Consider the following 24,022-nt stretch of genomic DNA (forward strand, 5'->3'; position numbering starts at 1 on the left):
GTATTTGGTTTATATTTATGTGAATATCGTGAAAGTATACATTATTTATTAATCATTAATCAAGAAAAAACATTGTTCTCGTTCAGCAAATTAAAGTCATACCCGAAATTAATTTTTATGAATGATTAAAAATTTTTACAATTTCAGCTGGGATCATTTGTCTAGTTTTAGTGATGGGGCGGATCATTATCGTAATTTGAAACTCAAAAATCGGTGACAATCTAAAAATGTATAGAAATAAAATTTATTTTTTTAACATGCATAAAAATATTTATTTCTACAGACTTATATGATTAGCAATAAATATATATGTAGTGTAAAAATTAACAATCTTCAGTTTTTAAGACAGCTTTCAAGTAATACTGTGTTTTAGTTTAAACAAAGCTATCTAATTTCAGTTTATTTGTAGTTCAACTGCCTTCCTAAGATTATTCCAATAGAATAGATTATTCTTATTATGAAAAAATAATTCAAATAATTTTCTTTCAAAATATTATATTGTGAGTAATATAATAATAATAATACTTGGATGACTTGTATAGCGCCGTTTTTGTGCAAAAACACCTCAAGGGCGCTGTACAAACTTATAATACATTTCTACATTGATCTATGTTATTACTTAACTATTTATGGAGAAAGTATACAGTAAAATACTTACCTGGTAGGTCACTTGAGATTAACACTTAATTAACATTTTCTAATTGTTTATTGGCGAAATTTAGATACAGGATTTAGGACTTAATTGAAAAATTGAATATAACTGGACTTTCTCTTAGGAATGGTATATTTAATTTAAGGGTACGACAGCTTAAAAAGGTAAGTTTTTAGTTTAGACCTGAATTCTGTTTGACTTGTTATGGATCTTAGTTCCGGAGGGAGTTTATTCCAAGCCTTCGGCCCAGATACTCCGAAAGCGCGATCACCAAACTTAGTATTTGGCTTGCGCTTAGGTTCTGTCGAAGTTTTACTTTTTGCTGACGATATGAAGTTGTTTAGGGTCATTAATGATGTATACGACTGCATAATCTTGCAAGAGAACCTTAACAACTTTTCCAAATGATGTTCTAGTAATAAACTGCAACTAAATATTAACAAATGCCAAGTTATGAGGTTCCACAAAATTAAACACCCGATAATGTATAACTAGCAGTTAAAAACCCGCTCCGCGGGTTTTTTTCTGCTAGGCCCTGCGGGCGGCTTTTGATTAGGCTTCGCCCATTTTAAGTGATATTAACAACAGTTACATTTAATAGATAGATATTAGGACATTCACAGAGAGAGGGTGAGTATATATATATATTGTTAAAACACGGAACAGAAAGGAGTTAATTAATAATAACATGCTAAATTTACGCATAATAAGAATGACAGTTGTTTGAATAAATGAAATTTTACGTATTTGTGATGGATTATTTCAAATGAAACACTATTATTGACTACATGTCTACAACTGATATTAACTGTTATGGTACCTAATATAATTAGCTCATAGGAGACTTGCAGTGCTTAAATATGTGTTACAACCGTCAATGTCTATAAGTTGAATCAATATCGTTTAGTTTGTCACAATTAAAGATAGTTATAACAAAGTTGACTTAAATAATAGATTATTACATATTGATTAATTGTACCCGTGTTTATGAATAAAAGGAGGGTAATTGTGCGATGAGATTAGAAGTCGGTTTAGTTAAAAGGTGTTAATTTTACTCCAACTGGTGGTAATTCTTTACCTACAACTGTTACTGTATCTAATAAAGTTTAAAGTTAGATTATATATACAACATCATCAGGAGAGTAAAAATCTATATATAAAGGTAGATTATTACAATATAGCGCCCCTGAGGTGATATCTCACAAAAGCGGCGCTATGCAAATTGTCCAATAAATAAATAAATATAATGTTTACATTTTATTGTGTATACACCGAAGTCAAAAATTAAATATAGATTGCAATTGGGAAAGAAGAAGTGGAAGGAGGGGGGAGGGGTAAGAGTAGGCTGGGTTTATAATAATTAGGAATTACAATATCGTTAGACGGGAAAGACCAGTTGAGTGGGAAAATATTTAAAAGAGAGTTTATAAAAAATTCTTGTTAATTATATCTGCTTTTATATTAACATGTTTCCTCGTTTCCCAAATTTATATATTATTTATAGTGAAGTATTTTAAGACCTGAAAAAAACAAATAGCATACAACCATAAAACAATATATCCATAAGACAAATAGCATTTAATAACGGTTATTCTAATAAATTGATAGTTGAAATACTAAATAAAAAAATTAAACATATTCTCTTCAAACGGTCTTTCTAAAGATAGAAATAAACAATGGCGTAGAATTCTGTTTGTGGATAACGATACTTCTAAAATTATATATAAAAACAATCCTGGTACTATTCAACTGGCGTTTTACACTAATAACAATGAAAAAATATATTCTTAATAATAAAGATAGCAAAATTCGAACAAAAAAATCAGGAGTTTAAAAACTCAACTGGGATGATTGTAATTTTTTTTACAAAGGTAGAACCAATAGAAATTTTGAAGTCAGAACTAAAGAATATCGCACGGCTCTAAATGGAAATAGTGAATCTGAGTTTGCAAATCATCTTTTGAATAATGATCACACTTTCGATAAAAAATTCAGGTCTTAAAATACTTCACTCAGGATATAAAGCATCGCAAATAAATAATTTTGAAATTTTAGAAATTGGAAAACATGTCAATATAAAATCAGATATAATTAATAAACAAAAAAAATAAAAATAATAATGAAAAATGCCATTACAAAGTGATAAGCTTCCAGAAGAAATCTGCTTGTTAATCGTAAGTACTCAAATATTGTGAGCTGCATATTTAAATATTCGCGCCATTCATTTAGTTCGTTTTTAGACCGCCAGAGGTGCGCTCTGTCGGCGATCTAATCTATAGCCGTGCGTATCGGCCATTGAAGGATCGTGTGATTTTTTTATAAACGTCAAACATAATTACGTAACTGTGGATAATTTTCACTGTAATGTAATTAATCCAATGGATTATGAACTTTCTAAAACATATTTTCTTTGATATTATCCAAAAATTATATGAGGAGAAACGATGCTTTTGAAGAAATCTCGTATTATTATGAGGCGATCCTATTTTAGTATAAAATCGTGCCTTAATTTTCAAGTTGGCGGAATTTAACCGAAACAGACAATTTAAATTTGACCAATCAGAGGGCCTACACCGTCCAGACGCTGGAGTATTAATAATATCAGATTATTCATAGTGTAATGTTGACTTAGGACGGGTTGTTTCGGAGAATCTGAACAATTCATCAAATTTCAACGTTCATTTTCAAGTTCTGTGAAAGATTTTTTCAAGTTCTGTTTTTATTTCAGTTTTGTCAAGCAACTAGCCTACAATGATATAAAAACAGAACTTGAATAAGTCTTTCACAGAACCCGAAAATGAACGTTGAAATTTGATGAATTGTTCAAATTCTCCGAAACAACCCGTCCTTAATCTCTGTAATCGAAATACTTGACCTAGGCATAATGTTCGATTAGAAACTCTGCTTTGTATCTCACATAACTACTATCGCTAATAGGGCTATGAAAATGTTAGGTTTTATAGTAATAATTACCAAGGATTTTAAAAATATCTACACATTAAAAATTCTGTTCACATCTCGTTAGAAGTATTCTAGAATACAACTCTACAATTTGGTCACCTGTCTTTAATAATCACATTAATACCATTGACAGAGTCCAACGCAAATTTTTGAGTTGTATTAATTTTAGGCTTGGAATTCCTTTAGAAACAATAGATTATGATTTCTTATTACATTCATTGAAATTGCTTAAGTTAAGTGATAGAAGAAAAAATTTTGATCTTATATTTTTATACAAAATTATAAATTATCAGTTGGATAGCCCAGACATATTAATGTTGATTCAATTTCATGTACCTACCATTAGATCAAGGTCCTCTAGTATGTATTATTGTGACAATTATACCACAGTCTCAGGATATAACTCAGTTATAAATAGATTGATTGATTGATTGTTATAGAAGATTGATTGTTATAGAAGAAATAACAATAAAAATCATAATAAAGTGTACAACTTTGTACCACGCAATACAACTTTTGATAAAAGGAAAAACCTTAACTTGCCCGAATAAACATTTTGTAAAAAGAAAGGACATCTGGTAGATAACTGTTTTTTGAAAGATCCAAGTAAAAGGATAAACTTTAAAAGAGGAACACCCTCAACTTCTCATGCGATTTATCATTTAAACGCGTACGGATCCACGTCATGCATCGCGACGTTGGAATAAAGAACATGACCGATGCCAAACCAACAATTACAACTAACCCTACTAAACACAATGTACAAGATGGTACGGTATGGTATGATATATGCTGTACAATATATAATAATAATAATATTCTACATTTTGTATAGCGCCGCTTTTGTGAGTTATCACCTCAGGGGAGCGTGTTGTAAACATTAACAAAAAAAGACTATTAAATCTGCCATATGTTAAAATACCGTTTGGTAATAATAATACCAATTGTAGTCTCTTAATAGACACAGGCGCAGCAATATCACTCATAAAAAGAGATGTATCTAATAAAAATAGTGATCGCTAAATAAACATTAATAATTAAATAAAAAAATTAAAAACGGAGAAACCGAATCCGACTGCGAAACAGACGGAACTATAGAACTTAAATTTAATGAAAAAATAAATCACGTTTTTCACGTTATATCTAACATCAACATAGAACATGACGGGATATTAGAGAACGACTTCCTTACTAAAAATAAAGAAAAGAGAAATTATGAAACAAACCAATCTATTCTTTTAAATAAAATAACAATCGACATCAATAACAATCGTTGTTCTGAACACGCTTCAAAGAAGATCAGAGACGTTTCACAAGGTTAAAGTTAAACATAGAAATATCAAAGAAGGCATTTTACTAGACTTTGAAGTAATTAAAGGAGTGAAAATTTCTAACACACTCACTAATGTAGACAAAGCTAGAAGAGCATTGATATCGATATTAAACAAAACGGAAAATACTGTGAATAATAACTGTAGATTCCTTCTTACAGGAATGCGATAATTAATTTAAAATAAGCACATTACTAACAAGAATAAGTTTAATTCAAAGTAGCTTCTTACTTGGAATTATTTGAAATGCGATAACTTAAAATGTAGCACCCTACAAACTGGAATGTGAAAAGTAGGCATACACTGTTTGCTTCATTCACATTCAAAGATCAAATCATGAATATTAAAGTGAGCCCATACTCCTTGCTTTATCCACATTCAAACATTTTATCACTCACTAAAAAGCTAGTCGTACAAAATAGTTTATTTCATGCTTTCGTCTACTATTTCAGGATTTATTAAACATAATTGCTATTATGCTGTGTGTCCTGCTTCTATACACTATTCACTATACAAAAAATATTATACACTATCCTGTTTCACTAACACTGTAGTTAAGAGTAAAATACAATTTATATACAAATTCGCAAAAGTCCACTAGGGCAATAGGTCGTCAAATAATAAATAAATTTAGTTACCTTTACTGCTGACTTAGAACTTGCTTCTGGGGGAGCTCAAGGTGGAGACCTTTAAAGAGAAAATAATTTAAATATTAACTATGAAAAATAACACATTATGCAAAACATATTTTTAAGAACCTTTTACAAAATATTAAATATGTTTATATCAGACATATGTAATTATCTGAAGGATTTCTCATTAATCCTTTTTAACGGTCGTTAATATATAATTATTTTTTTAATTATATACTAATGTTTATAAGACAAGGTTTTGATGCAAAGCACAAATAATAACAAATTATTATAAACATTTTTTACACGCCTGAAACATCCATACAACTTGAAAATATCTCCCAAGTATAAATAAATGTCGCCGACGGGAATTGAACCCGCACCTTCTGATGTCCGTTCAGGTGCTCTGGACCACTGAGCTACGTTGGCTTATTCCCAACCAGTCAAATAATTAAATCTCGTAGGAAATTCAGCACTAACAAAGCCTTTCCTTTAAAAATAAATTTGTTTGTTTACAGGTGAAAAAATATAATAAGCAGTAATTGTCGATTGTAGTACTTGTATATATTGAATTATTTGGCGGTTTGGATATAAGCCGACGTAGCTCAGTGGTCCAGAGCACCTGACCGGACATCTGAAGGTGTGGGTTCAATTCCCGTCGGCGACATTTATTTATACTTACAATTTGTATGAATATTTCAGGCGTGTAATTAATGTTTATAATAATTTGTTATCATTTGTGCTATGCATAAAAACATTAAAAACCTTAACATATTTAAATAATTGGACTTACGTACTGTTATGTCCCCTTAACATGTACCAATGCATCTTGCTTTCATTATCTCATTATATGTAATTTAATAATAATTAATGTTTGGCTTTTCCGGAAACTATAGAACATATTATATCGGGATGTTCTGTATTAGCGCCGTCCGAGTATACATTTAGGCACCATCAAGTTTTAAAAATAATTCACCAAAGTTTGGTAATTAAACATAACTTGATTAAGTGCCGTAATATAATACCATATTATGAATACGAATCAATTTCATTTTTAGAAAACGAATTTTATAAAATGTATTATGATAAAACTATACTAACAGACCGAACGAAGCTAGAAGTCCACAATGGAGTGCTGGTACCTACCCTGATGTATGGAACTGGCAGAGAAAGAATTAAAGTAGACTGAATGCTGTTGAAATGAGATCCCTGAGGCGTATGTGTGTAAAACCACGTGTGATTGCGTGAGAAATGTGGAGATCCGCAAAGAATGCAAGGCTGATGTAAGCGTGGTGAGTAAGATTAGGAAACGGACCCTTAGACGATTTGGGTATCTAGTGCGAATGAGCGAAAAAAGGAGTGTAAGGAGAATATAAAACAGAAATGTGAATGGTAGCAGAAGTCGGGGACGCCCGAGGAAGACATGGCACGATCAAGTGAATCAGATACTCGAGTCGGGCCATGTCATGAGTCAGAATAATAGAAGAGTATGTATGAGACGATGTATGAATGTGAATGAGGCGTGTGAAACGGATATTAAAAAGTTAGTTAAAAACACCTTTGTAAAAGGTTACTTCAAGTGGTTCGTCAACAAAATTTAAATTTAAAAAATAATTTCGTTTTCCAAAAAATTTTAAATTTCAAAAAATATTGCAAATTGAATAAATAATAGAATTTTCTAATAAATTTCAAATTTCAAAAAAGTTTCATATTTTCAAAAATAATTCAAATAAAAAAAATCAAATTTCAAAAAAATTTCTAATAAAAAAAAAATCGAATTTCGAAAAAAATCTAATTTTACTTTTCAATAAATTCATATTACCAAAAACTTCAAATTGTTCCCTGCTTTATCATTATTAGGTGCCTGCAACGGGCAAAAAGCTAGTTATTATTAATTAACAAAACCGTTCCCAAATTAATATTTGAAAATTTTAGAAACAATAAATTAACAGACCCAGAATTCTATTTTATTTATTGAATTACTGACAAACATTTATTAACTGACTTTTTTTTAAAAATTATGTTTTCGATAAATACCTGAAAATTAATGGAATAGCTAATTTCATAAAAAAACATTTTTAACTGTCCCAGGGCTGTCACAAGTATATAGTTAGTGTCCGCGAAGGCGATATAAGGTCTACAATGTAAATCTTATTTAAATTGTTTTATTGAATATGTTAACGTAAAACATAAAACTGAACTTTTAAAAATTCTTCAAATTAAACATTAAATAATTAATTACAGCAACCAGGTTTAGGTTGAGGTGTTACCACAATTCAAATGTTACAATTTCATCAATGTTACAATTTCATCAAATGTTACAGTTTCATCAAATTTTACAGTTTCATCAAATTTTACAGTTTCATCAAATTTTACGATTTCATCAAAAGTTTTAACTTCATCAATTTTACAATTACATCAAATGGAACAATTAAATAAAACATGACTTTCTCTAACACCTTGCTACTCGCATATACAAATGTTCAATATGAACAAATAATTGTAGTGTAAATGCGCAGCCCTGATTAGTATAATGACATCATTGTGGCACTCCTTAAAAGCATGCGTCACTGGTTAGCTGCCTTTCTTATCTATACATACTCCGTTACGAGATAATCACTACGGGTGTTATCTGTCCCTACCCATTTCAAAGTAAACTGATATCCTAAAGTTACATAAGACGCCACTCCTAGTTACACAAATAAACCGTTTAAGAAAATGTTTGTTCAATTTCAAATGAAGTAAGGAAAAATGGAAATAACTATTAAATTCTTAAATTCTTCCACATATTGTCAGCCGAGTAATCGCCCAAGCCCTCCCACCGACCCCAGCTGTCTAGTGGTATCTGATCATCAGTTAGTAATAACTAGGAATGACAGATAATATCAGGAATTAGTGGTTAAAGTAAGTCAAGTACGTTCCTGAATGTATTCATAAATAAACAAATAAAAACTCACCTCAAATAATATCGGACACGAATTAGTCTTCCAAAGTAATAAATGGATCACTTCTGATCTGCCACAGGAACACACTGAATTTGAAATAGAATTGAATCACAAATCAAAAGGAACAAGTTGGTTGGAGATAATGCAACAAGACAGAGAAGTGAGGAAAGAATGCTCAAAGTGATTTGCGAACCTATTTTATAAATCCGTTATCTTTCTTATCTCCTTATCGATATTACAGGGCCGGTTCCACGATATACATGCGCCCCAGGCACTCACTTCCGATATTACAGGGCCGGTTCCACGATATGCACGCGCCCCAGGCACTCACTTCCGATATGACAGGGCCGGTTCCACGATATGCACGCGCCCCAGGCACTCACTTCCGATATTACAGGGCCGGTTCCACGATATGCACGCGCCCCAGGCACTCACTTCCGATATGACAGGGCCGGTTGCACGATATGCACGCGCCCCAGGCAGTCACTTCCGATATTACAGGGCCGGTTCCACGATATGCACGCGCCCCAGGCACTCACTTCCGATATGACAGGGCCGGTTCCACGATATGCACGCGCCCCAGGCAGTCACTTCCGATATTACAGGGCCGGTTCCACGATATGCACGCGCCCCAGGCACTCACTTCCGATATAACAGGGCCGGTTCCACGATATGCACGCGCCCCAGGCACTCACTTCCGATATTACAGGGCCGGTTCCACGATATGCACGCGCCCCAGGCACTCACTTCCGATATGACAGGGCCGGTTCCACGATATGCACGCGCCCCAGGCACTCACTTCCGATATTACAGGGCCGGTTCCACGATATGCACGCGCCCCAGGCACTCACTTCCGATATGACAGGGCCGGTTCCACGATATGCACGCGCCCCAGGCAGTCACTTCCGATATTACAGGGCCGGTTCCACGATATGCACGCGCCCCAGGCACTCACTTCCGATATGACAGGGCCGGTTCCACGATATGCACGCGCCCCAGGCAGTCACTTCCGATATTACAGGGCCGGTTCCACGATATGCACGCGCCCCAGGCACTCACTTCCGATATAACAGGGCCGGTTCCACGATATGCACGCGCCCCAGGCACTCACTTCCGATATTACAGGGCCGGTTCCACGATATGCACGCGCCCCAGGCACTCACTTCCGATATGACAGGGCCGGTTCCACGATATGCACGCGCCCCAGGCACTCACTTCCGATATTACAGGGCCGGTTCCACGATATGCACGCGCCCCAGGCACTCACTTCCGATATGACAGGGCCGGTTCCACGATATGCACGCGCCCCAGGCAGTCACTTCCGATATTACAGGGCCGGTTCCACGATATGCACGCGCCCCAGGCACTCACTTCCGATATGACAGGGCCGGTTCCACGATATGCACGCGCCCCAGGCAGTCACTTCCGATATTACAGGGCCGGTTCCACGATATGCACGCGCCCCAGGCACTCACTTCCGATATAACAGGGCCGGTTCCACGATATGCACGCGCCCCAGGCACTCACTTCCGATATTACAGGGCCGGTTCCACGATATGCACGCGCCCCAGGCACTCACTTCCGATATGACAGGGCCGGTTCCACGATATGCACGCGCCCCAGGCAGTCACTTCCGATATTACAGGGCCGGTTCCACGATATGCACGCGCCCCAGGCACTCACTTCCGATATAACAGGGCCGGTTCCACGATATGCACGCGCCCCAGGCACTCACTTCCGATATTACAGGGCCGGTTCCACGATATGCACGCGCCCCAGGCACTCACTTCCGATATGACAGGGCCGGTTCCACGATATGCACGCGCCCCAGGCACTCACTTCCGATATTACAGGGCCGGTTCCACGATATGCACGCGCCCCAGGCACTCACTTCCGATATGACAGGGCCGGTTCCACGATATGCACGCGCCCCAGGCAGTCACTTCCGATATTACAGGGCCGGTTCCACGATATGCACGCGCCCCAGGCACTCACTTCCGATATGACAGGGCCGGTTCCACGATATGCATTCGCCCCAGGCAGTCACTTCCGATTATGTTTTAAGAATATCTTAAAATAATATTTTTAATAAGAAGACGTTTCTGGCTACAACAACATCAATGATGTAATTTTTTGATAACGTTAGCACTCTAGTACACCCAAAAGTCACGAGCTTCCACTGGAAGTAAGTACACTGCAGTGAGAAAGTAAAAAAAAATTCATGCATTAGTCATTAGTAATAAACATAACATATTATGTGTAAATTTGGGAAAAATTTAAATAAATGTGAAATAGGTTATTTTAAATAAATTCTGGAGAAACTTTTTTTGGTAAAGAAAATGGTAAATAAATAAAATATTGTTTTTTTTTCAGATAGATTCAAGTAGAAACAGATTTTTGGCGAAGGAAATGACTGAGATTGAGAAGATGGTTTAATTTAAAGGGGAATTCAGTTAACATATATTCCTCTAATATTGATGTTTTTGTGACATATAATATGTACTTACATTTAAGACGCCGCATTTTGCATTTAGAATTGTAAATGGGCAACGCCCACCTCTTTTAGTTTTCATAAAGTTCGTATAGAGTCACCATCGTCCTAATTATAAGAGAATTTAATTAGTTTGCTACATCTGTTGACGATAAAAGAATACATTGAAAAATGTATCTAAGATCAGAACCATGTCTACGTTATTTAAAATGCCGGTGACTTTCAAACTGTGGGAATTATTTTTGTTCTTTTTAATATTATATTATAATGTAACTCATAAATATATTTGCAAATAATATTTTATACTTTTATCAAATTTTACCAAAGTTGGACAAAGTTGCCAAAACAAAAGTCGCCATGCATTTAACGGCTACGCGTAGTAAGGGTCGACGAGTCGTTAGGTATTTGGTTCTTGATTAATAAACTTTTACACGAATACTTTACTGAACGGACGCGCGCGGGAGTTAAAATGTCTCAAACTACGGATATTACGGATTTAATTAATTAAATCTTTTTATATTAAATTAAAATAACTCATCTAAAGATACATACTTTTAAAATTGAATACATATTTAAAATTTTCTCCTATAAAGTAAAAAACTTTTTTTTTTTAATTAATTGAGTGTTTTCTTATAAGATTTATGCATAAATACATTAAACCTACTTTTGTTTACATAACATACACGTATATTATATATACTTATAATAATTACATTTTTTTAAAATAATTTTTTTTGTTTTAACTCTAGGTTCCTCCTAAGGACTTGTAAAACAGAAGACTTTTTGTAATTATTTATTTATTCATTTAAACAGTACAATAATTTTAAACAGTTATCTAATATGTTTGCATTATAACATAATGAACTACAATCTACCATACTTTACCCCATTACGACGTAAATGTGCTGACGGAAAATCGGCTCTACTCGGAAATAAAATCAACAGAACTCGGACTTAAGGCGAAGCTTAATTAATGCTTTATTACTTACTTAGGTGGCTAACTTCATATCTGCAGAAAAGACTACAGTGCGTATCAGTTGAGGGAACTAAGTCTAGTTTCTTAACTGTGCCCTCTGGCGTACCGCAGGGTTCCCATCTGGGACCATTACTGTTTAATGTATATATATTTGATATTTATAAATGTTTTTTACATGCTAACTACCTTGCATATGCAGATGACAAAAAAATTTACTTAGTAGTCAAATCTATCAATGACTGCATAAAACTTCAAGAAGACCTAAATCGTCTTTTTGCATACTGTAAATTAAACAAATTAATCATAAACATTTCTAAGTGCAACAAATTATCTTTTACGCGCAACAAAAATAAAATTTACTTTAATTATAACTTTCATGATACACATATCAATGAAATAGAATCAATCCGTGACCTTGGGGTAGTACTGGATGTAAAACTAAATTTTATCAAACACATTAACGAAGTAATCAACAAAGCCAATAGAATGTTGGGATTTATAATTCGCATATCTAAACCTTTTCGCAATATTAAAACTATGTATTCCCTTTACACCACGTATATCCGCCCCCACTTAGAATACTGCACACTAATTTGGGCACCGTTCTACCAATGCCATATTGACAGAATCGAAAGTGTGCAAAACAAATTTTTTAAACACATAAATTATAAATTTAAATTACTCTTTGCAAATAACACCGAATCCTTAAAATTTCACAACTTTACTCCACTTCAAACACGTAGATTAATATCTGATCAAATATTTTTATACAAAATTCTGAATAACGGCCTGGACTCTCCTGAACTCGTAAATTATTTAACAATTCACATACCTACAAGGCCAACCAGACAAAACCATTTTTTTCATTTACCCACGTGCAGAACCAACCTTAGAAAAAATTCTCCAATCCCCCGTATATGCGCGCAATATAACACGCAATTTAACAATATCGATATTCTTAATAATACTCTTGTGAAATACCGAAACGAAGTCAAGCGTACGACCACAAATGTTAATTAAATCAATGCACAGTTATAGAAAAGGTATAACATGAGCGTCTCCTGTCCCCATCCCATCTTCCTCTGCCTCTTGCCCTTTCCTATTCCTTCTTCCTTATAATATATTTATATGATTCTTATTTTTTATTTTTTGTTAATTCCATTTTCAGGTAATGGTTATAACCAATTACAATTTTGTATTATATCACATTAACCAACATTAGCATAAGAAACTATTTTGGCTTACCTCATATTTAACCTCTTGTATAACTTATCCTGTATAAAATTGCTGTTTGTTTCTTACAATAAATAAATAAATAAATAAATAAATAAATAAATAAATAAATGCTAAATAGTGATTTTCCATTAATATTAATAACGAATTTGTTTACATTATTAATACCAAATAATATGCTTTATATAAATTGATGCTTTTCTTATCTTTTCCCTTGAGGAGAATTCAAATAGAAAAAATATTTACTCCATATAAAATATAGATGTAAGCTACTAAAAAATGTATTTATTCAATAAAAATGTATGAATGCACAAATTAATCAACTTTAAAAAAATAACATATTATGGTTGAGATTATCTGTGACAGTTTCCGTTGATTAATTTTTTGCGTACTTATAAATTTTTATACAAAATAAATAATAACCACTTTTGAGCATGAAATCGATCGTTTCTTGACTCCATTTTTCAAGCGATTTTGATGCCTATTACCTGTGTATTCGTCACGAAATAAGGCAAACCAAGAATATCCATATTTTTGGCTTTTAGCTTCCTCTTAAGACGCGGTATTCTGCATTTCGAATTGTAGATGGGCGACGCCCACCACTTTTACTTGTTATAGAGTTCGTATAGGGTTACCAATCCAGTGAGTTTTTTCCTATAGAACAATATTTTTCCATAAAAAATATTTATTTATCCTTTAGTTTATTAACTTATTTACCTGGAATCGACCATAAAGCGTTGGAATTTAGAAAAATTAACATTTTATTTTTGTACTTAATCACTTGTAATTACTTGTATAATCACGCAGAATTACCTGCATCCTGTGTGGAGTTACGTAACAAAAACATCATCATCATTTAATGGCCAATACAAAACAAACTTACTCGGTTTTTCCAGTTATCAATACATTAAATATGTCTTTAAATGGACGCATTCTAAAAAATAATATAAAGTATTAAATTATAAAAACAACTTGAAAAAGTTGAATATGTTTTGTAATACAGAGTTGTCCCTTGAGGATAATTTCTAATACTCGGTTTTTTGCTTTACTTCACTTTTATCTTTTTTAAATAAAAATTGAATTTCATAAAGATATTTGAAAATTTTATAAAAGTATACGTGAATTAAATATGTTATTCAAAATATATTTTTTTGTTTTAAAACACTTTATTTTGCTATATACGACCGGTTTCGGTTTATCTCAACCTACTACTATTTTTAATGCTTCTAAATTATGGCGTATTCCTATTTTATTTTTATGTATAATTTTGACTCCTGTATTTTTATCAAAAGTATGGTTAGTATTAATTAAATGTTCGGCAAACACCTGACGTGTTTTACTCTAATATTTTGTCACATAAATATTTGTGACAAGAGAAGTTCTTGCTTAATTGCTTAATTGGGTTTATTTTGTCTATGGGTATTTTTTTCGAACTTTGGCAATATTTTGAAGGAAGGAAGTAGAGTTTTGTTTATGGTGACTTCCTCCCCGGCCTACTTAGCCAGTGGGTCGGTGGAGCCAGTCACTCTCCTTTAAAGGGGCTTGAATCTGAGTTAATCATGTGAATAGGAGTTATTATTTCTTTTAAAAAAAGGCGCGGGGTGTTTATCCATTCACGAACAGTTCGTGTTTGTTATTATTTTAGTGGGGAATATGGAATCCCGCTTTTATTGAGTGTTGGCCGATGGTCATGTCGTTGTGCTCGTGTTTCGGACTTGAAACCGAGATTGGTTTGGTCCTAGCTGTGGCTGGTTGTTTTTGGCGGAGTGTCCCCGTGTCGCCAGAGAACGGATTGCTGTCTTGGCTCCGTTGAAGAGTCTGGTTGACTAACACGTGCTGCAGGCCTGATGCCCCTTCAGGCGTCCATTGAAGGAGTTGCTGTCCTCCCGCTTCCCCTAAGAAAACGGATTGCTGTCTTGGCTCCGTTGAAGAGTCTGGTCGACTACCACGTGCTGCAGGCCTGATGCCCCTGCAGGCGTCCATTGAGGGAGTTGCTGTCCTCCCGCTGCCACCAAGAGAAGGATGTCCTGGCTTTCGACTTGGGTCCGTTCCCCGCTGCCGACAGCAAGTCTTCGTTCGCCATTCGTTGTCGTTCTTTCGTTTCACGTTAAGTTAGTTTAGGTTAATTCAGGAGTCCATCGGGTATGTGCCTATATTTATTTCTATGGTTACATGTTTATCATCTGTACTCCTTTGTTGTAACTTTGATGTTTCAATATATTTTCCATTAAGAATTCATTCTTTTTATTTATGATCACCTAACTTACTTGACAGGAAATTATTCCCACAATCTTGAGATGAGATCTCAGCTCTACCGTTTCCTTTTAAACATTGGAATGTACCTACCTAATATTGCATACGTTACAATTTCCAGAGTGGCAAAAAAGGACTGCGGAATTCATTCAAGAAATAATCTCACAGTTTTAGAACAATCAGCTTCCATTGCCTTGTAGCAAACGAATTTTTGGCGAATCGTAAATACGGTATACTTATGTACACAAGCCGCGTCCTTTGGAGATTTCATTTATGTTTGTTATTTATTTCTCATTTTTGAAAAACAATATTATTTAACCGATAAATGCAATATTCACGTTAAATAAGATTTTCAAATATTTAAAATTTAATATTATTTACAATAAATCACCTAATTTTAGATGCCGAAAATTCTTACACACTTCCACTACGCCTGCCGTCTGCGCGGGACTGACGAATGTTTGAAATGGTCTTATGTAAATCCGAATGTTAGAGAGAGCGCGATAATATTTAAAGTGATTGAAATGAACAGACGTAAGCGACTGCTGTGAAAATATTTAAATAAAACACGACTCATTTAAAATAGAGCAAAAATCTCTCATCATATTTTTATTCCGTATCCAGCAATTTCTACAATATTTAATCCCGAGGATTAGAGAGATTTGTTTGTGCGGCATTTGCGGAATTGAAATTTACACCAAAACTGTTTTGGTTTACTGTTCATGTATGGGTGACAGGAATCTCCATAGGTAGTGTTTATTTTTACGTTCTCATTTTTAATCGAAGTCTTATTGTTGTCTTCTCTCATGTTACTTTTAAACATATTTTTATAATTTGATTAACTCAGAAGACGATGAAAAGATGACAAAAAACTTCTTAAATGACTTCCACTGTCACATTTTCTATGTATTTTTATAATGTTCTGGTATAAAGGATAATTTATACCAAATAAAGAAAAATGAAAAGAAATGTTGGCATTATATAAAAATCTCGCGGGATATCACAGGATTTCTAAATTCTATCCCGCAATCCCGCGGGTTTTAAAAAGGTGAGGGTTTTTCAAACCCTAGTCTGGATCTGCCGGATATTCGATGAAGCAAAAATGGTTGCCACAAACTGAACAAAATTACAAGATTTAACATTTTCAAAGAATAAAAATTGAATTAAAACAAAGTCACTTGACGACCTCAGTTGTCAGATCCTAGACTACAGTCACTTGACGACCTCAGTTGTCAGATCCTAGACTACAGTCACTTGACGACCTCAGTTGTCAGATCCTAGACTACAAATCAAGAGAAAGCGGGCTTAGGTTTTGGCGCAAATACATTTTATTTATTGAAGAAGAAGATAAAACTAATGAATTTAAACGAAATATGAAACAGAACAACACAGAAAATAAATATGTAACTCAGCTGGGAATCGAACCCTCGAATCGTCTTACCACTCGGCTATTGGAACCTAATTATTATACGTCATTTAGCTGTACCCCGCCAATCGTTGTTGTGGCTCAGTCTGTCTGTGCAGATAGAAAAAAAAAGCGCGTGTTGTTTTTCGTCCAATAGATGGCGATGTTTTAAAAACACATGTTTTTCCCTCTCACAGGTGACATCTACATACATAGGTATATAAAGACATACGCTTATTCAAATGCAACGTTTTGTGAAAATTTCATAGCAATTTGTGAATAGCTTTCGTAGATTTAAGATTTTGAAGAAACGAACTTTTACATTAACATTTTTACATATATAGATAAGACAGAGATCCTGGGTTTGATTCCCAGTTGAGATCGTCAACTTTTTAATTTTCTGTGTCTTGTTCTGTTTCGTTTATGTTTATCAGTATTATCTTCTTTTTCAATAATTTAAAACGTATAATCCAAATAACCATCAAAGTTATTCCAATAAAATTGAACATTTAATTGATTACAAATAACATGTACATTAGGGTGGAACACTTTTGTATAATTTTTTTTTTCGAAATTCGAATTGGAATACCAGGTAAAAGTTGCTTTATGTAATTGTAAATAACACTTCTCAATTTGGAAGTTCTAGCTCGACAGCTTGAGGTCCCGCCATAGACTTGAAATTTTATTTTTTAAGGTTTTATAGACGTTTTGTATTAAACACCCTATAAACAAAATAAAAAGTAAATATAATATATTATGCATAAAATGATAAAATAAAAGTATATTTTAATTAATAAAATCATTTATTTCAAAAAACACAGTTTCAGAAAGTTATGTTGGTATGAATAAAATCATTTTTTATAGCAAAAATCGTTTTTCGGCTCAAACTTTGGCATGAGTTTTCGAGATGCTAATTTAGATTTTATGAATCCCTCTCGTCTTGTCTTGTCAAATACACTTAGAGTTGCTTCTGTCACAACTTTTACAGATCTTTCCACAGTCTGGGTGTGGCAAGGCAGTCTCATAAACTCCAACACTGTATCTTCTCCATTTTCAGTAAGATCTTGTAACTGCTCATCGGAAATATTCATCAGTATTGGGGGTTTGTATATATTTTGTTGCCAGTTAATCATGTCTATGTAAGAACATGCATTTAAGTCCACTTTTTTCACCTAAAACATGCGCGAAACAGAATTTGTATTAACTTGACGAGCCTTTAAAATGCGTCTTGCAACGAGTTCTCTAATGTATTTTCGGGAATCTGTTATCATACTCAACAACAAGTTTTCTGGATGAGCAAAGTAACTGTTTCGAATTATAACAGTGTCCACTATCGCAAACAACTCGTTGGACAAATATCTAGTGCTGTTAACGAGCTTCCATAAATGATTTGAACCATCTTTGCAGGATGAATGTGTTTTGATAGCAAACCAGACGGGTATGATAATACGACAAACGTTGCTAAAAACACAAGATTTTGCTGTGGATTTTCTTTAGAAATATACAAATGCAGTATGCGATTAGCTTTTGTCAACCAGCGAGCATGAGGTAGTTTACCTGGGCTTCTATGTAAAAAAAACAAGAGACAAGGATCTATTTATGACAGCAGTAGTAATTTATTGTAAATATTTCCGGTCTGTACTGAGATCTTCGGATATTTGTGGAGGTATTTCACCTTCTATCTTCTCAAAGTTGTCCAACGGCAGCGTCTCGCATATCTCTAATGCTTTACCAATTTGACCTGCAAATGATTTAGGTCCTGCAGTAGGGCCATCCAAATAGGTAAACAAATATCTCAATGGTAACTCATTGGCGTGTAAGAGACAAATTATCCATTGCAATGGACGAGATAGTCTGTTTTCCAAAAGTGGAATCACGCCTACCATTTTCCCTATATTTGTGTTTGTTCCATCACAGCCAACAACCATATAGTGATATCTTTTCAGTCGTTAAAAAGCTGTGGAAAGCTCTTTCAATATTTCTTGCACTGCCCGGTGTTGGAACCCCATACCCAACATAAACAGTACCTGGTTCTTTTATAATCGAAATATGTTCCTTTTGTACAATCACCCTAAGCCTCTTCGATCTTTTTCTTGTCTTTCCTTCCATTGAAATATAATGAAGGAATTTCTGTTACTCTTTCTTCTTTTAAAATTTGCTCGCGTACTTTCTGTCTTATTCTTCTTAGTTTCATCCTATCTATTATGCCTCATTTCTTGTTTTAGAGTACGTAATCTTCTATTCAGCAATATTTTACTCTGGATAAGATCCGTTCTTCCTAAAGCCATTAGTTAGTTAGTGCGTTGGTCTTCTAAAAACATTTGTTCCTCCGTTGGCACGTTTTTTTCTCTCAAACAAGTACAACTTACAAATTCTTTACATTTACTTGCACCTATGTCAAAAATCTTTCTACTTTGTACTCTTAACCCTTCTAACTTTTCTTCCTTATGTTTCTTCTTTTTCAAAATATAACACTTCGAGTGATAACTTTTTAGTAACTGTAAGATTCGTTTGTGTGATTCCAAAAACAGAGGTTCTTTTGTTGTGTTTTTCCTTACTTTTAAGTCTTATCGAACCCATTCGTAGAATTTCATTACTTTTTCATACGTAGGTGGGATATTCTCTTTCAACTCTGCAATTACACCAAATATCGGACATTTAAAATTTTGTCTTCTAGAAGTAATGTTAATTCACTTAAAAAACGTCTATCATTAAGTACTCTCAAATACAATTGACGCGCGACCTTTCACCTTGAGACAATTATCGACACTAGTTTAAACAAAACACTGCATTTCGTAGATTGTCGGGTGCCGCCCCCGCTTCGTCCCGCACTTTGCTCCTCTGTAACAGCACCAAAGTATATTAAAATAAAGAAATATTTGATTGCAATAGCTAGTTAACTATATATGAATATGTTATTAAAAAAAATAAACCTATTTTAATAAATTCTGTACTATTTTGAAAGCCGCGCAATAGCCCCTAAACTGTCGTTTTTGCAAATGTTCGATGTCTGCGGGCTTTTACCATTGTCTGATATTTTTTTAATATTTTTAATTGAGGTAATTGATGGCAATTGGCAACTTAATACAACTATTCCAAATAAAAATTAGAAAAAAAAAATCGTTCCGCCCTAATGTACATGGTAGGTACATAATCAAATATGAAATGTTATCAAGTGCTAAATATACACGATATTCAGCGAATGGTTCCATTGTACCTTATCAACTTATCAATATTGATTTTATTCCTTCAATGGATATTTGTTTGGAGTCCAAAGTCAATGTGGCAATAATTATTATTATACTAGTATTCTTGTTGAATGAAACGTTTGAAATTTACCAAAAATGATGATGGACATTTAAAAAATCAAACTGTGAAAAAAAAAGAAGTTTTTTTTCGCTTTAATTCATCTGTTTTTATTAATAAAAATGTTTAAAAATGGTTTAACTGAGGATTAAACCTTCCTCCCTGGGGACTGGAGTCAACCGCGCTGACAACTGAGCCAGATCCCAATTTGGAAGGACCGACATTTATTGCTTATATTAACTGTTGTAATGTAATAATAAATGCGTGTATGTCCACGTGTGTGAATTGCCATTAAAATGTATTATCATCGGCAACGAGTCCATCTGCCGAGTTTCAGCTCGATTCGGTGTCGGATAGTGGGTTAATTTCCACTTCCAAGAATCCACTTCATTCATTCATTCATTCAAGAAAATGAATTTCAAATAGCTGTATTTAAAAAGTATAATATTTTGGTCACGAAAAATACAAATATCAGAAAAAACACAAACTTCAACAAAAACAAAACACAAACCTTCACCGTTCTTTGCCACTCTTCAAAAATACAATATTTGGGTCTAGAAATGTTTGACGTAAGCGCCAGAGTGGTTTTTATTTATTTTGTAAATAATTTAATAAGAACGAAAAAAAGTTAATCAAGGGAAACAGTCGCAAATAAACTAAGCCAAAAAAAGTATTTTTTTTAAAGTTGTTTCTTATATCAGTTCATATTAAACTCATGAAAAAACATTTAGTAGTTTGCGAGAATATTTTTCATGGCGTAATTAACAATTTTATTTTAATTCTGATCAACGGAAACGATAGAACAAGCTTCAATGTATCCATATCATATTTTTTTGCATTTATAACCTATACCGATTCGTTGTAAAGATTAATCTAAATAGTGATTTCACTATAGCTTCTCCTTAATTTTAATATCTAAGTGCCGCTTGATTTAAATATTTATTTATTATTAATACTTCTTATTGTTCCAATATTATGACGACCCTCAGGGCAATAAATATTTTCACCATTGTGTAATTAATGATGACTCTAAGTATACATTTTTGAAATTTCTGAGACGATAAATAATTTTAAAACAGAATTTAGCAGAATGATCAAAATAATGACATGAACTGCATTTGACATTAACAGCTGAACATTTGAAGCGATGACGTTGAACAAATCTTCCACAGGGAATATCATGACCCTTTGACGTTGACTGGAATGATGACGATGATGGTGAGTTAACCACGCTAATAACTGAGCCAAATCCCAATTTGGTAAGACCGAAATTTATAGCGTAGGTATATTAACTGCTGTAATTTTTATTATTTTTTTTTATTTAAAAATATATTTCTTTTATATAAAAACATAAATATGTTAAACTAAAAGAAAACTAATTACAATAAAAAGGTTTTCTTTTTAACGTAACTACCCAATTCAGTAGAGTAAAACGTTTCTCGTGTTTGATTTGGGGAGTAGTGCCATTATAATATATTATATTGGGAAAAGAAAAGAAAGAAAGTTTTTATTTACAAAGTAAGAAATAAACAAAATGTATAAAGCATGATAACAAAAGTATAGATAATGAAAATAGACTACAATAGCTGTTACTAAATTAGATACAAACTAAATGTAAATAAATATAAGAATATATTTATTTACATTGAACATTAATTTAAGAATAAAAATAATATTATTACATTTCGATTAATAAGTAGGTAGTAGGTGGTATAAGTACGTGGAGTTATTTTATTCATTTGGAGTAAACAGAGCTGATAATATTGCAAGCGAAGGTACATAATAAATTGCGGCAATAATCTGTTGGTGGCTCGAATGCTGATATAATATTTTAAGATAATTATGTTGAAGAAGATGACGAGGTAGAATTCGATAATACTAATGATTTCCAGGATTGGCTAAATGTTCATAGTAACTATAGTATGGAAAATATTAATATTGTTCAGTTGAATATTAGATCGATTTATAAATACTGGAATACTCTGAATGTCTACTTAAATTCTTGTTGGAAACATATTCATGCGTTAATGTTATGTGAAACGGCTATAACATCAGAGCTAGTCTGTCTGTATAATATTCCTGGATTTAAATGTTACAATTATTGCCGAAGTAAAAAATCGGGTGGAGGTATATTGTTGTACGTTCGAGATGAACTCACATTTCAACAGAAGTCAATAGAAACGAATCATTTTGAATGTGTGTTTGGCTCTATGACACTTCCAAACAAGAATATTTTAAACATCATAGCAATATACCGCCCCCCCAACTCCAACAAAGTTCAATTTCTCAATGAAATATCTTCCATTCTGTCTAATATAAGACCCAGAGAAAATATTGTACTTATAGGAGATGTTAACCTAGACCTTTTAAATTATCAAAACCCACTTATTATGTCCTATGAAAATATAATGTCTGACAATTATTTAACCAAATGCATTTGTAACGTAACTAGGGAAGCGGTTCTGGCAGGAAAAATTACTCGTTCCTGTTTAGACCACATATTTGTACGTTTTAATAGCGGATGTCAACAAAGCAATACTCTTTCTTCGTGTGTTTGTAATAATATTAACATAGCGGATCATTTTTTAACTGCAGTCAATATTAAATATATTGAAAGGCCAAAAGTCGTAGAACACGGGGAAAAAATATCGATCTTATCCCAAAACAAAATTGACAAAAATATTTATAATTTTAAGTGGCATACCTTGCTTGAGGAACAAGATTGCAATATGTTATACACTAAAATTAAAAATAATTTTCAGGATTTGTATGAACAAAGTAAAATCGTTATGTATTATAAACCCAAAAAAAGACCCTTCGCAATAAAATCTTGGATAACTTCTGATATTTTAGAAAACATTAAAAAAAAAGATTTACTGTACAGAAGGTGGAAAAATACTCCTACCAATAAATTCTTTGAATTAGAATATAAAACTTACAGAAATAAGGTTACAAAAGAAATCATTAAATGTAAGTCTATCTTTTTTAACAATAAATTTAAAAATTATTTCGGAAATACCAAAAAAACTTGGGATGAAGCAAATAAAATATTAGGACGCAAGTCTAAAAGTAGTTGTGACGAAATAATCTCAAAATATATGTTAAAAACGCATAATGAAGAAACCGTAGCAAATAATTTTGTTGAATATTTTACGAGCAGTGTTAGCTCTATGATACATAAATGTGATTATATAGCTTCGACCGTCAGACCGACAGAAGTTCAACATAGTATGTACCTACCAAGAGCTACCTGCGAAGAAATTAATATCATTGTTAGCAAACTAAACAATTCAAAGTCACCAGGGAATGACAACATTCGAATGTTTGACATTAAGAAATATATTCATATTTTAGGGCCTGTCATAACTCATTTTATCAATATAATTTTAAAACAAGCAGTGATTCCAGATGAACTTAAAAGTAGTATCATTAGACCGATTTACAAAGGCGGCAAACATACAGATGTACAAAATTATAGGCCAATTAGCATTTTGCCAGCCCTAGAAAAAATACTTGAAAAATACATTTCTACAAAACTTAATAAATATTTAGAATCCTTCTCCTTGCTAGATCCCAACCAGTATGGTTTTCAAAAGAAAAAAAGTACGGAAATGTTGCTTCAGGAATTTTCAAATCACGTAAATCATGAATTAAATTTAAAAAAACATGTGTTGGTTTTATTCATAGATAACTCGAAGGCGTTTGATACCATTGATACAAATAAACTTTTAGAAACAATGGATGCAATAGGAATACGAGGAAAGCTACTAGTTTTGTTAAAAAATTTATTATCAGATCGACAAATAACAGTAAAAATTCTAAAAAAATTTAGCAAAA

General features: G+C 33.2%; 1 protein-coding gene across 1 annotated transcript in view; it reads right to left on the minus strand.

Annotated features, from left to right (window-relative positions):
* The window catches only part of LOC149415171 (uncharacterized), a 64,679-nt gene extending 56,005 nt beyond the window's left edge, over positions 1–8,674 (minus strand). The window contains exon 1 of the mRNA XM_089643028.1: positions 8,534–8,674. The gene's annotated coding sequence lies outside the window, so the exon portion shown is untranslated. The remainder of the gene's footprint in view (positions 1–8,533) is intronic.
* Between the last annotated feature and the right edge of the window lie 15,348 nt (positions 8,675–24,022).

This window comes from Hesperophylax consimilis, chromosome 19, assembly GCF_061612785.1.
Source record: "Hesperophylax consimilis isolate HC1 chromosome 19, BYU_Hcon_1.0, whole genome shotgun sequence".
In the NCBI taxonomy this organism is placed as follows: Eukaryota; Metazoa; Arthropoda; class Insecta; order Trichoptera; family Limnephilidae; genus Hesperophylax; species Hesperophylax consimilis.